Raw genomic sequence first — 11,538 nt, 5'->3', positions numbered from 1 at the left:
GGGGAAGCGGGCGGCGGCGGGCTGCGGGGGCCGGCGCTGGGCCTGGCGGGCCGGCCTGGTCGGGCGGCGATGTGGGGCTCCCGCGGGACACGTGGCGAGCGGTGGTTGGATAGGGGGAGCGGGGCGGACGTGTCCGGCCTGGTCGGACGTGTCCGGCGACTGGAGGTGGAAGGAGACTAGGTTTAGGGTTGAAATGACCCGGGATTTGGAGTGGGAGGACCTATTTATACATAGGAGGAGCTAGGAGGCTCCAAATTGAGCACGGTTTGCGGCCACGCGATCATGGTCAAACGACCGAGACTATGGAGAGGGTTTAGGTGGGTTTTGGGCCACTTTGGAGAGGTGTTGGGCTGCAACACACACGAGACCTTCTCGGTCCCTCGGTTAACCGTTGGAGTATCAAACGAAGTCCAAATGGCACGAAACTTGACAGGCGGTCTACCGGTAGTAAACCAAGGCCGCATGGCAAGTCACGGTCCAATCCGGAAATGTTTAACCCCCACACACGAAAAGAGGTAGAAAGGACCACCGGAGGAGATAGGAGCGCTGGAATGCAAAACGGACAACGGGTAAAATGTTCGGATGCATGAGACGAACACGTATGCAAATGCAATGCACATGATGACATGATATGAGATGCATGACAAAGGCAACAACACCCGAAGACAAAAACCGGAACCCGAGGAAATAAAATAACTTAGCGTCGAAAACGGCAGAGTTGGGATACATATAAGGTAAATTACATCCGGGGTGTTACAATCCACTCTTAGCAACAAAGATATTGCCTTTCGGATCTGTGATAGAAGGTGTACCCAATAGTTTCTTTTGGGTATCCTATGAAGACACACCTTTCCGATTTAGGTTTGTGCTTATCAGGCTGAAACTTTTTCACATAAGCATCACAACCCCAAACAGTAAGAAATGACAGCTTAGGTTTCTTGCTAAACCACAGTTCATATGGTGTCGTCTCAATGGATTTAGATGGTGCCCTATTTAACGTGGATGCAACTGTCTCTAATGCATAACCCCAAAACGATAGTGGTAAATCGGCAAGAGACATCATAAATCGCACCATATCTATTAATGTACGGTTACGATGTTTGGACACACCATTATGCTATGGTGTTCCAGGTGGCATGAGTTTGTGAAACTATTCCACATTGTTTTAATTGAAGGCCAAACTCGTAACTCAAATATTTGCCTCGGCGATCAGATAGTAGAAACTTTATTTTATTGTTACGATGGTTCTCTACTTCACTCTGAAATTCTTTGAACTTTTCAAATGTTTCAGACTTATGTTTCATTAAGTAGATATACCCATATATGCTCAAATCATCTGTGAAGGTCAGAAAATAACGATGCCCGCCACGAGCCTCAACACTTACCAGATCACATACATCAGTATGTATTATTTCCAGTAAGTCAGTTGCTTGCTCCATTGTTCCAGAGAATGGAGTCTTAGTCATCTTGCCCATGGGGCATGGTTTGCAAGCATCAAGTGATTCATAATCAAGTCATTCCAAAAGTCCATCAGCATGGAGTTTCTTCATGCGCTTTACACCAATATGACCTAAACGGCAGTGCCACAAGTATGTTGCACTATCATTATCAACTATGCATCTTTTGGCATCAATGTTATGTGTATCACTACGATTGAGATTCAGTAAACCATTCACCTTGGGTGTATGACCTCAGAAGGTATTATTCATGTAAACAGAATAACAATTATTCTTTGACTTAAATGAATAACTGTATTGCAAAAAAAACATGATCCAATCATATTATGCTCAACGCAAACACCAAATAACTTTTATTTTAGGTTCCACACTAATCCCAAAGGTAAAGGGAGTGTGCGATGGTCATCTTATCAATCTTGGAATCACATCCAACACACATCGTCACCTTGCCCTCAACTAGTCTTTGTTCATTTTGTAACTCCTGTTTCGAGTTACTAATCATAGCAACTGAACCAGTATCAAATACCCAGGGGATACTATGAACACTAGTAAAGTACACATCAATAACATGTATATCATATATACTTTTGTTCACTTTGCCATCCTTCTTATCCGCCAAGTATTTGGGGCAGTTATGCTTCCAGTGACCATTTCCTTTGTAGTAGAAGCACTCAGTTTCAGGCTTGGGTCTAGCTTTGGGTTTCTTCATGGGAGTGGCAACTTGCTTGTCATTCTTCTTGAAGTTCCCTTTTCTTTCCCTTGCCCTTTACTTGAAACTAGTGGTCTTGTCAACCATCAACATCTGATGCTTTTCTTGATTTCTACCATCGTCGATTTCAGCACCGCGAAGAGCTTGGGAATCATTTCAGTTATCCCTTGTATATTATAGTTCATCACGAAGTTCTAGTAACTTGGTGATAGTGACTAGAGAACTCTGCCAATCACTATCTTATCTGGAAGATTAACTCCCAATTGATTCAAGTGATTGTAGTACTCAGACATTCTGAGCACATGCTCACTAGCTGAGCTATTCTCCTCCACCTTGTAGGCAAAGTACTGTCAGAGGTCTCATACCTCTCGACATGAGCATGAGTATGAAATACTAATTTCAACTCTTAGAACATCTTATATGTTCCGAGGCGTTCAAAATGCTTTTGAAGTCCCGATTCTAAGCCGTAAAGCATGGTGCACTAAACTATTAAGTAGTCATCATACAGAGCTTTGTCAAACGTTCATAACGTGTGCATCTGCTCCTACAATAGGTCTGTCACCTAGCGGTGCATCAAGGACATAATTCTTCTGTGCAGCAATGAGGATAATCCTCAGATCACGGACCTAGTCCGCATCATTGCTACTATCATCTTTCAACATAGTTTTTCTCTAGGAACATATCAAAAATAAACGGGGAGCTACATCGCGAGCTACTGATCTACAACATAGTTATGCAAATACTATCAGGACTAAGTTCATGATAAATTAAAGTTCAATTAATCATATTACTTAAGAACTCCCACTTAGATAGACATCCCTCTAGTCATCTAAATGATCACGTGATCCAAATCAACTAAACCATGTCCGATCATCACATGAGATGGAGTAGTTTTCAATGGTGAACATCACTATGTTGATCATATCTACTATATGATTCACGCTCGACCTTTCGGTCTCCAGTGTTCCGAGGCCATATCTATGTATGCTAGGCTCGTCAAGTTTAACCCAAGTATTCTGCATGTGCAAAACTAGCTTGCACCCGTTGTATGTGAACATAGAGCTTATCACACCCGATCATCACGTGGTGTCTCAGCACGAAGAACTGTCGCAACAGTGCATACTTAGGGAGAACACTTATACCTTGAAATTTAGTGAGAGATCATCTTATAATGCTACCGCCGAACTAAGCAAAATAAGATGCATAAAGGATAAACATCACATGCAATCAAAATATGTGACATGATATGGCCATGATCATCTTGCGCCTTTGATCTCCATCTCCAAAGTACCATCATGATCTCTATCGTCACCGGCATGACACCATGATCTCCATCATCTTGATCTCTATCAATGTGTCATCACATGGTCGTCTCGCCAACTATTGCTCTTTCAACTATTGCTATCGCATAGCGATAAAGTAAAGCAATTATTTGGCGCTTGCATCTTATGCAATAAAGAGACAACCATAAGGCTTCTGCCAGTTGCCGTTAACTTGAACAAAACATGATCATCTCATACAACAACTTATATCTCATCACGTCTTGACCATATCACATCACAACAAGCCCTACAAAACAAGTTAGACGTCCTCTACTTTGTTGTTGCAAGTTTTATGTGGCTGCTACGGGCTAAGCAAGAACCGTTCTTACCTCCACATCAAAAACCAAACATGGTATAGTGATTGCTTTTTGATCTTTAGAAAGAACCCTGTTCATTGAACCCGATTCAACTAAAGTTGGAGAAACTGACACCCACCAGCCACCTGTGTGCGGAGCACGTCGGTAGAACCAGTCTCGCGTAAGCGTACGCGTAATGTCGGTCTGGGCCGCTTCATCCAACAATACCGCCGAATCAAGAATCAACTAGTGACGGCAAGCAATATGTATATAGCCACACCCACAACTCCTTTGTGTTCTACTCGTGCATATAACATCTATGCATAAACTTGGCTCTGATACCACTGTTGGGGAACGTAGTAATTTCAAAAGTTTCCTACGCACACGTAAGATCATGGTGATGCATAACAACGAGAGGGGAGAGTTTCATCTACGTACCCTCGTAGACCGTAAGCGGAAGCGTTATGAGAACGTGGTTGATGTAGTCGTACGTATTCACGATCCGACCGATCCAAGTACCGAATGTACGACACCTTCGAGTTCAGCACACGTTCAGCTCGGTGACATCCCATGAACTCCGATCCAGCAAAGCTTCAAGGGAGAGTTCCGTCAGCACGATGGCGTGATGACGGTGATGATGATGCTACCGACGGAGGGCTTCGCCTAAGCATCTCTATGATATGACCGAGGTGGATTATGCTGGAGGGGGGCACCGCACACGGCTAAAAGATCAACTGATCAACTTGTGTGTCTATGGGGTGCCCCCTGCCCCGTATATAAAGGAGCAAGGGGGAGGCCGGCCGGCCCTAGCAGGGCGTGCCAGGAGGAGTCCTACTCCCACCGGAAGTAGGATTCCCCCTTTCCCTAGTTGGACTAGGAGAGAATGAAGGGGGAGAGAGAGGGAGGAAGGAAAGAGGGGCGTCGACCCCCTCCTAGTCCAATTCGGACCAGAGGGAGAGGGGGTGCGCGGCCTGCCCTGGTCTCCTCTCTCTCTAGGTCCAATACCTCTCCGATAATCGGAGTGAAAAATCCTAATCTCGATCTATGCCAACTCAACAAGTACCATCGGAGACACCTGTAGAGCATCTTTATAATCACCGAGTTATGTTGTGACGTTTGGTAGCACACAAAGTGTTCCTACGGTATTCGGGAGTTGCATAATCTCATAGTCAGAGGAACATGTATAAGTCATGAAGAAAGTAGTAGCAACAAACTAAATGATCATCGTGCTAAGCTAACGGAATGGGTCAAGTAAATCACATCATTCTCTAATGATGTGATCCCATTAATCAAATGAAAACTCATGTATATGGCTAGGAAACTTAACCATCTTTGATTCAACGAGCTAGTCAAGTTGAGGCGTACTAATGACACTCTATTTCTCTATGTATTCACACATGTACTAAGTTTCCGGTTAATACAATTCTAGCATGAATAATAAACATTTATCATGATATACAGAAATAAATAATAACTTTATTATTGCCTCTAGGGCATATTTCCTTCAAGAACTTCATCAATGATGAAGGGACCCTCCCACTTGGGCTTGAGTTTCTCCATTTTCTTCTCCGGCAAACATAGAACGAATTCGCCAACATTGTAAGTCTTGGCCAATACTTCTCTGTTTTGATATCTGTGTTGGGGATCGTAGCAGAAATTTAAAATTTTCTACGTATCACCAAATCAATCTATGGAGTCATCTAGCAACGAGAGGGAGAGGAGTGCATCTACATACCCTTGTAGATCGCAAGCGGAAGCATTCAAGAGAACGGGGTTGATGGAGTCATACTCCTCGTGATCCAAATCACCGAAGATCCTAGCGCCGAATGGATGGCACCTCCGCATTCAATACACGTACGAAGTGAGGACTTCTCCCGCGCCTTGATCCAGCAAGGAGGAGGGAGATGTTGAGGAAGAGGGCTCCAACAGCAGCACGACGGCGTGGTGGTGGTGAAGTAGCAGTACTCCGGCAGGGCTTCGCCAAGCTCTTACGGAGGAGGAGAGGTGTTGGGGAGGGGAGGGGCTGCGCCTTGGATGTTGTGTGCAGCCCTCCTCTTGCCCCTCTATTTATAAGGGAAGGAGGAAGGGGGCCGACCCCCTCTAGATGAGATCTAGAGGGGGGGGCAGCCAAGGGGAGGGGGCTTGCCCCCCAAGCAAGGGGGGCGCCCCCTTAGGGTTTCCCCCCCAACCCTAGGCGCATGGGCCCAAGGGGGGGGAATGCGCCCAGCCCATGTAGGGCTGGTTCCCTTTCCTCTACAGCCAATTAGACCCTCCGAGAGAGGTGGCCCCTCCCGGTGGACCCCCGGAACCCCTCCGGTGGTCTCGGTACAATACCGATATGCCCCTGAACCTTTCGGGTGACCGTATGACAACTTCCTACATATAAATCTTCACCTCCGGACCATTCTGGAACTCCTCGTGACGTCCGGAATCTCATCTGGGACTCCGAACAACATTCGGTAATCACATACAAGTCTTCCTAATAACCCTAGCATCATCGAACCTTAAGTGTGTAGACCCTACGGGTTCGGGAACCATGCAGACATGACCGAGACAACTCTCTGGCCAATAACCAACAGCGGGATCTGGATACCCATGTTGGCTCCCACATGTTCCACGATGATGTCATCGGGTGAACCACGATGTCGAGGATTCAAGCAATCCCGTATACAATTCCCTTTGTCAATCGGTACGTTACTTGCCCGAGATTCGATCATCGGTATCCCAATACCTCGTTCAATCTCGTTACCGACAAGTCACTTTACTCGTTCCGTAATGCATGATCCCGTGACCAACTACTTAGTCACACTAAGCTCATTATGATGATGCATTACCGAGTGGGCCCAGAGATACCTGTCCGTCATACGGAGTGACAAATCCCAGTCTCGATTCATGCCAACCCAACAGACACTTTTGGAGATACCTGTAGTGCACCTTTATAGCCACCCAGTTACGTTGTGACGTTTGGTACACCCAAAGCACTCCTATGGTATCCGGGAGTTGCATAATCTCATGGTCTAAGGAAATGATACTTGACACTTAGAAAAGCTCTAGCAGACGAACTACACGATCTTGTGCTATGCTTAGGATTGGGTCTTGTCCATCACATCATTCTCCTAATGATGTGATCCCGTTATTAATGACATCCAATGTCCATGGTCAGGAAACCGTAACCATCTATTGATCAACGAGCTAGTCAACTAGAGGCTCACTAGGGACACGTTATGGTCTATGTATTCACACATGTATTACGATTTCCGGATAACACAATTATAGCATGAACAATAGACAATTATCATGAACAAGGAAATATAATAATAACCATTTTATTATTGCCTCTAGGGCATATTTCCAACAATTTGCAGGCCTGCTGTTGATAAAATGCGGAACGGGCTTTTGCAACATCGCTTTCCTCCTCCAAGGCATCTAAGCTGTTCTGCCAATCAAGCTCGGCCTCTCTCTCTTCGTACATGCGCACTCGAGGTGAGTCATGAATAATGTCGCAGGGTAACACAGCCTCTGCGCCATACATCATGAATAAAGGTGTATATCCGGTAGTGTGATTGGGCGTGGTCCACAGCCCCCAGAGTACGGAGTCGAGCTCCTCAACCCATTGCTTGTTTGATTCTTTGAAAGACCGCACTAGTCTGGGTTTGATGCCGCTCATAATAAGACCATTGGCTCGTTCAACTTGACCATTTGTTTACGGATGATAAATGGAGGCGTAATCGAGCTTAATGCCTAGATTAGCACACCAGGCTTTCACCTCATCGGCTGTAAAATTAGAGCTGTTGTCGGTGATGATGTTGTGTGGGACATCGTAATGGCGCACAACACCAGATATAAAGTCTATCACTAGTCCGACTTCGGCCGTTTTAACTGTTTGGCCTCTATCCACTTAGTGAACTTATCTACCATGACTAGCAAATATTTTTTTCTAATGGCTGCCTCCTTTAAGGGGTCCAACCATGTCAAGCCCCTAGACCGCGAAAGGCCAAGTGATGGGGATTGTTTGTAGATCAGTGGGTGGCATATGGCTTTGGTTGGCGAAAAGCTGGCATCTGACGCAACGTTGGACAAGGTCCTGTGCATCTGCTCGGGCCGTCGGCCAGTAGAAACCTGCATGGAAGGCCTTGCTTACAAGGGCCCGAGCTACGGCGTGGTGACCACCGAGACCGGCATGAATTTCAGCCAAGAGCTGCCGCCCCTCTTCCTCGGAGATACATCTTTGAAGTACTCCGGTAGCGCTTTTCTTGTAGAGTTCTCCTTCGTGGACCTTATAGGCTTTTGAACACCGAACAATGTAGCGAGCCTCATTCTAATCCTCAGGAGCTCTCGCCTATTGAGGTAGGCCAAGAAGGGTTTGGTCCATGGGGTAATGACTGCCATGATGAGATGGGCCGACGGTGTTATTTCGGTGGCCGAGCCTCCGATGATATCGGTATGTTCGGAATCTGGGGTTATGGTCGGGTCCGGACTGATGTTGCCGCTCTCCCCTTGCCACACCATGGATGGATTGAAAAGCCTTTCCAAAAAGATGTTAGGTGGGACGGGGTCACGCTTGGCGCCGATGCGAGCAAGGACATTCGCCGCTTGATTACTTTCTCGAGCCACATGGTGAAACTCGAGCCCCTCAAACCGAGCCGATATTTTGGGAACGACATTACGGTAAGCCGCCATCTTCGGATCCTTGGCATCGAAATCTCCATTTATTTGATATATCGCGAGGTTCGGGTCCTCACGCACTTCCAGGCGTTGTATGCCCATGGAGACAGCCATCCGGAGACCATGCAATAAGGCCTCATATTCGGCTGCATTGTTGGAGTCTGTGTATAATATTTGGAGTATGTACTAAACTGTATCTCCTGTGGGGGATGTTAAGACAACGCCCGCCCCTAAGCCCACCGGCATTTTGGAACCATCAAAGTGCATGAACCAGTTGGAACATGTGTCGTACTCTTTAGGGAGTTCGATCTCTATCCATTCGGCGACCGAAGTCTGCCAGTACTTGGGATTTGATGGCCCGTCGTGGCTTATATGTTATATCGAATGGAAGGAGCTCAATGGCCCACTTGGCAATCTGGCCCGTGGCGTCGCGATTGTTTATTATGTCGTTTAGTGGAACTTTGGAAACCACTGTGATCGAGCACTCTTGGAAATAGTGTCCTAGCTTCCGGGATGCCATGAAGACCACGTATGCTATCTTTTCATAATGAGGGTACCGGGATTTGCAAAGAGTTAGGACAGTGGATACGTAGTATACTGATACGTCTCCAACGTATCTATATTTTTGGATTGTTCCATGCCATTATATTATCTGTTTTGGATGTTAATGGGCTTATTTATACACTTTTATATTAATTTTTGGACTAACCTACTAACCCAAGGCCTAGTGCAAATTGCTTTTTTTTTTTGCCTATTTCAGTGTTTCGCAGAAAAGGACTATCAAACAGAATAAAACCTTCGGGAGAGTTATTTTTGGAACAAACGTGATCCAGGGGACTAGGAGTGGACGTCAAGCAACCTACGAGGAGGCCACGAGGCAGGGGGTGCGCCTACCCCCTAGGCGCGCCCTCCACCCTCATGGGCCCCTCATGGCTCCACCGGCCTACTTCTTCCTCCTATATATATTCATATACCCAGAAAACATCCAGGAGCACCACGAAACCCTATTTCCACCGCCACAACCTTATGTACCCAAGAGATCCCATCTCGGGGCCTTTTCCGGAGCTCCACCGGAGGGGGAATCGATCACGGAGGGCCTCTACATCAACTCCATGGCCCCTCCGATGATGTGTGAGTAGTTTACCTTAGACCTTCGGGTCCATAGTTATTAGCTAGATGGCTTCTTCTTTCTCTCTTTGGATCTCAATACAATGTTCTCCTTGATCTTCTTGGAGATCTATTTGATGTAACTCTCTTTGCGGTGTGTTTGTCGAGATCCGATGAATTGTGGGTTATCATCAAGTTTATCTATGAACAATATTTGATTCTTCTCTGAAATCTTTTATGTATGATTGGTTATCTTTGCAAGTCTCTTGGAATTAACAGTTTGGTTTGGCATACTAGATTGATCTTTCTTGCAATGGGAGAAGTGCTTAGCATTGGGTTCAATCTTGCGGTGTCCTTTCCCAGTGACAGCAGGCGCAACAAGGCACATATTGTATTGTTGCCATCGAGGATAAAAAGATGGGGTTTATATCTTATTGCTTGAGTTTATCCCTCTACATCATGTCATCTTGCCTAATGCGTTACTCTGTTCTTATGAACTTAATACTCTAGATGCATGCTGGATAGCGGTCGATGTGTGGAGTAATAGTAGTAGATGTAGAATCGTTTCGGTCTACTTGTCGCGGACGTGATGCCTATATACATGATCATGCCTAGATGTTCTCATAATTATGCACTTTTCTATCAATTGCTCGACAGTAATTTGTTCACCCACCGTAATACTTATGCTATCTTGAGAGAAGCCACTAGTGAAACCTATGGCCCCCGGGTCTATCTTTTATCATATAATTTTCCAATCTATTTTATTTCGCAATCTTTACTTTCAATCTATATCATAAAAATACCAAAAATATTTATCTTATTATTATTATCTCTATCAGATCTCACTCTCGTAAGTGACCGTGAAGGGGTTGACAACCCCTTTATCGCGTTGGTTGCAAGATTCTTATTTGTTTGTGTAGGTACGAGGGACTTGCGTGTAGTCTCCTACTGGATTGATACCTTGGTTCTCAATAAATGAGGGAAATACTTACGCTACTTTTCTGCATCACCCATTCCTCTTCAAGGGAAAACCAACGCAGTGCTCAAGAGGTAGCAAGAAGGATTTCTGGCGCCGTTGCTGGGGAGATCTACGCGCAAGTCAAGACATACCAAGTACCCATCACAAACTCTTATCCCTCGCATTACATTATTTGCCATTTGCCTCTCGTTTTCCTCTCCTCCACTTCACCCTTGCCATTTTATTCGCCCTCTTTTTCCGTTCCCCTTCTCTTTTCTAGTTTGCCTCTTTTCGCCTGCTTCTTGCATCGCCGTGTGTCATCATGGGTAGTCCCTTATCTGCCCCTTTGTCTCCCGAGTTTGAAGTTCTTCACTTCAAACAAAGACAAGGAGAAAATTTAAAAGATGCCTGGTTTAGGATGATGGAATCTTATCGTAATTGCACCCTAGAGGTGAATTTTAGAATTTTACTTCTCAAATTTTATGTTGGGCTGAATATGTCGCATAGACAACTCTTGGATTGCGTTGCCAAAGGGAATTTTATCAAAATTGATCCTAGTATTTCTCATGAAATCATAGAGGGAATAGTGGGAGCACTACCTCAACAAAAGGGGTCACATCATACCCAGGAAGAGACACAAGTTTTTGAAAAGATTTGTGAAGTAACGAAAATCTTACAAAAGTCTCTTGAACCTCTTAAGAGTGTTACCTTCACCGCATGAATATGTTGATTACCATTTGAAATAAGTGGCTGGATTCTTTAGATCTAAACATTTCCGAATATGAAGGGAAACGTAAAGAACCTCCCGGATTCGAGCATGACTCCTCTAAAAAAAATTAAAACCAAAGATGATAATACCTAGATATATTCTTGCTTTTATGCCTAGCTAGGGGCGTTAAACGATAGCGCTTGTTGGGAGGCAACCCAATTTTATTTTTGTTTATTGCTTTTTGGTTCTGTATAGTAATAAATAATTCATCTAGCCTCTGTTTAGATGTGGTTTTATGCTTTTTATTAGTGTTTG

This window comes from Triticum dicoccoides, chromosome 5A (assembly GCF_002162155.2).
Source record: "Triticum dicoccoides isolate Atlit2015 ecotype Zavitan chromosome 5A, WEW_v2.0, whole genome shotgun sequence".
Classification (NCBI taxonomy): Eukaryota; Viridiplantae; Streptophyta; class Magnoliopsida; order Poales; family Poaceae; genus Triticum; species Triticum dicoccoides.
The sequence above is the reverse complement of the archived record's forward strand: the minus strand, read 5'-3'. Positions refer to the sequence as shown.